The sequence below is a fragment of the Gossypium raimondii genome, chromosome 12 (genome assembly GCF_025698545.1).
Source record: "Gossypium raimondii isolate GPD5lz chromosome 12, ASM2569854v1, whole genome shotgun sequence".
In the NCBI taxonomy this organism is placed as follows: Eukaryota; Viridiplantae; Streptophyta; class Magnoliopsida; order Malvales; family Malvaceae; genus Gossypium; species Gossypium raimondii.
The window spans coordinates 46,391,653-46,395,141 of NC_068576.1; positions in this window are offsets into that span (position 1 = coordinate 46,391,653).

Sequence of the window (3,489 nt, forward strand, 5' to 3'; positions counted from 1 at the left end):
TGATGAAAAGAGGAAATAAATCCCGGTTGAATGAAAGGAAAATTCGATGGATCTCTGAAAAGGAATTGACGATAAAAGGATCTAGCCGGACGGGTGATCCTATCTGATATAGCCCTCCGAAGAATATGTGGAAAATGGATTTAGCCGGACGGGTAATCCAAATTAGGTCTGAATTTAGCTTTGGACTGGTAATTGGATCCAAGCTCATTAGAGTAATTGTCGTTGAAGGGGATTTAGCCTGGACTGGTAATCCCGCTGTAAGGATGAGGTTCGCGGGAGTGTGCTCTCTGAAATGGAAATGTGCGCACATGAATATGAATTGACGGACCCGGATTTGTACACTTAGGTGTACCCTTGAATATCTATCGAAATTCCAAGTAGTTCAACGGGATAAATATGGAAAAATAACAAGGAAATGGAAATCATGGAATTGATGAGCTCATCAATCATTTATCTTTGTAATGAATTTGTATGAGGTTGAGTTTGTATGTGATAGGTATATGTTTATGTGAATTGGATGTGTGCTTGTGTTTTTAAATGATGGATGTATAAGTATGGTAAGTATAATTCATGTTGCATGAACTTACTAAGCACAAAGTGCTTCCCCTGTTTCTTTTTCCCCTGTTTGTAGAGTTAAGAGCTCGGAGGTCGGATTTGGTCGGAGACACATCACACTATCAATCTCGAGATCTCGGTACATAAAGGAACTTTATTTTGGAAATCAATGGCATGTATAAGCTAGTAAATTAGATGTTAATGTGAAATGAATGTGTGGTTAGCCATTGGTATGGCTAACAAATTTTGGTTTTGGTATGTGATGAAATTATCTTATGAATATGATAAATCTATCTTGAAAAAAAAATTCGGTAAAATCTGGTAATGCCTCATACTCTATTTCGGCGATGAATACGGGTAGGGGGTATTACATTAAACTTATGTGTATTCGATTAAATATGGATTTGATGTATAGTATGTGTTTGATAAATGTATTTTTCAATTATGGAAATGGGTATGAATATTAAAAACATTATTTGATTTTGTTGTAACTAATTAAATGTTGTTAAGTTATCTAATTGCTCATGACTTACTAAGCTGTAATAGCTTACTCTGTGTGTTTTTCCTATATTTTTAGAGTTCCAAAGACTTGCTCGGGTTGGAAGTCATTGGAGTCGTCATCACACTATCCGGTTATCGCTTTGGTAAATTAAGCTTTGAGTTTTTGGTTATGTGGCATGTATAGGCTAGTTTTAATTTAGTTTTTGTATATATATTTAGCCATGCGAAAATGGCTTGATCTAATGCTAATGATCCAACGTTTAAGTAATTTTGGTCATAGTAAAGGTGTGGGGTATGCTTGGTATATGAATTTGGTAAGACGTAATGATATATATATGGTTTATAATTATTTTATTTTGGTAAGCTTGATATGGATGATGAATGTGTTATGGTTGTGGTTTGTTAATGATGCTAATGATAGTGATTTTCGGTCATGTATTAGCTTAATTTGTAAGTATGAATTATGGTCTAATTTGTGTGATGGAATTGTATTGAGATTTGGTTTGATTAAATGGGTAAAATCGATATATATTGAAGATGAAATAATGGTTATTTCGATTTATGTGATGTAAATATAGGTGATGGTCATAATCTAGTTTGTGATTCGGCATTGGTGATCAAATCATGTAGTTAAGTATTTAGTTATATGTTAATTTTGAATTTGGTTGTATTCATTATGTGTGGACAATGTTATGCTATGAATATTTGGTAAATTGAAATGGTTAATTTGAGTAAATTTGTAATGGCATGAGTACATTGGAGAAATGGATTGAAAATGGAAATTGATATATTATTATATATATTTGGTTGATGAAATGTAAACAAATATATATATATATATGTCTTTGATAAGTTATTTGATAATTCGGTATGTAAAGGATTAATGGTTTTAATGCTTGAATTACAAAATGTGCTATATGTATACATAGTGGTATGATCGATAATGGTAATTGACTTATTATTGTAAGTATGAAATATTTGCATTGTATGTGTTCTTTTAAGTTTATGAAATGTTTATGTCATTGTTATGATTTGACTATTTAGGCTTAATATAGGATGGCAAAGGTTGTATGTGATTTAAATGTTATATAGAAGTTAATTTGCATGACCGGATATATATATATAATAAATTGATTTGGGTGTGTATATGAAATTTTGACATGATTTATACTATATGGAATTGGCACATTTTGAATCGGCTAAAGTACTTGTAAAATGGCTAATGTTAGTCAAGTGAGTAAAGTATGAATTGGTTTTATATGTATTTTAGGCTTAATAATTAGCATGCGAATTGGGTGTAAATTGTATGGTTAGTTTGCTAGCCGAATAGAAGATAAGATGAATGGCAAAGCATACACATGTTTTGTACTTAAATGGGAAGTTAGGCATGTATGTCTTATTAGTTGAGTTTTAAAAAAAATGGTGCATATTTGATAAGGTTAAATGCATTTGTGGCTAAGATGTTTATATGCTAAACTTGACTATTTGGTGAAATTGATTATGCTGCATTTTCTAATGGACAATAAACCGAGCGATATGGATTGTTTGGTTTTATGCACATGAATAGAAGTATGAATTGATATGTTTGATATTCAGCTTAAGAAGTAAAAAAAAATGCTTGGATGTCTTAATGTATGCGCATGGAATTTGTAATGTGACGAGTCATCTTATAATTTGATTTTTGAATGATATGAGTAAGAGGTATATATGTTTCGAATGGTGGGATTTTAAAACATGTATAATATGACTATTTTGAGTCGTGTTTTATATGGAAATTCCTTGTAACCCTATTCCGACGACGGATAAGGGTTAGGGGTGTTACACTTATAATTTCCTCTGGTTCCTAGGTAGCTTCTTATACTTCGTGTCGTTGCTAGAAGACTTTTACTAAAGCTACATTTTTAGTTCTCAGTTCTTTCACTTCACGTGCCAGAATTTTGATTGGTTCTTCACTGTAAGTCATTTCAGGTTGAATCTCAATATCTATCGGAGATATAACATGTGAAGGTTCTGACCGATACTGTCATAACATAGACACATGAAAAACATTGTGAATTCTGTCAAGTTCTGGCGGCAGAGCTAATCGGTACGCAACAGGTCTGATTCTTACAATAATTTCATACGGCCCAATAAATCGTGTACTCAGTTTTTCTTTACGGCCAAACCGAAAAACTTTCTTCCAAGGTGAAACTTTGAAATACTTTGTCACCAACTTGAAATTCTATCTCTTTACGTTAAAATCCGCATAAGATTTCTGACGATCAAAAGCTACTTTCAAGCTATCTCGGATCACTTTCACATTTTCTTCAGTCTCACGGATCAAATCAACTCCATGTATCTTTTTCTCACTGAGCTCAGCCCAATACAAAGGAGTTCGACATTTGCGACCATACAGAGCTTCATAAAGTGTCATTTTAATGCTTGACTGAAAAC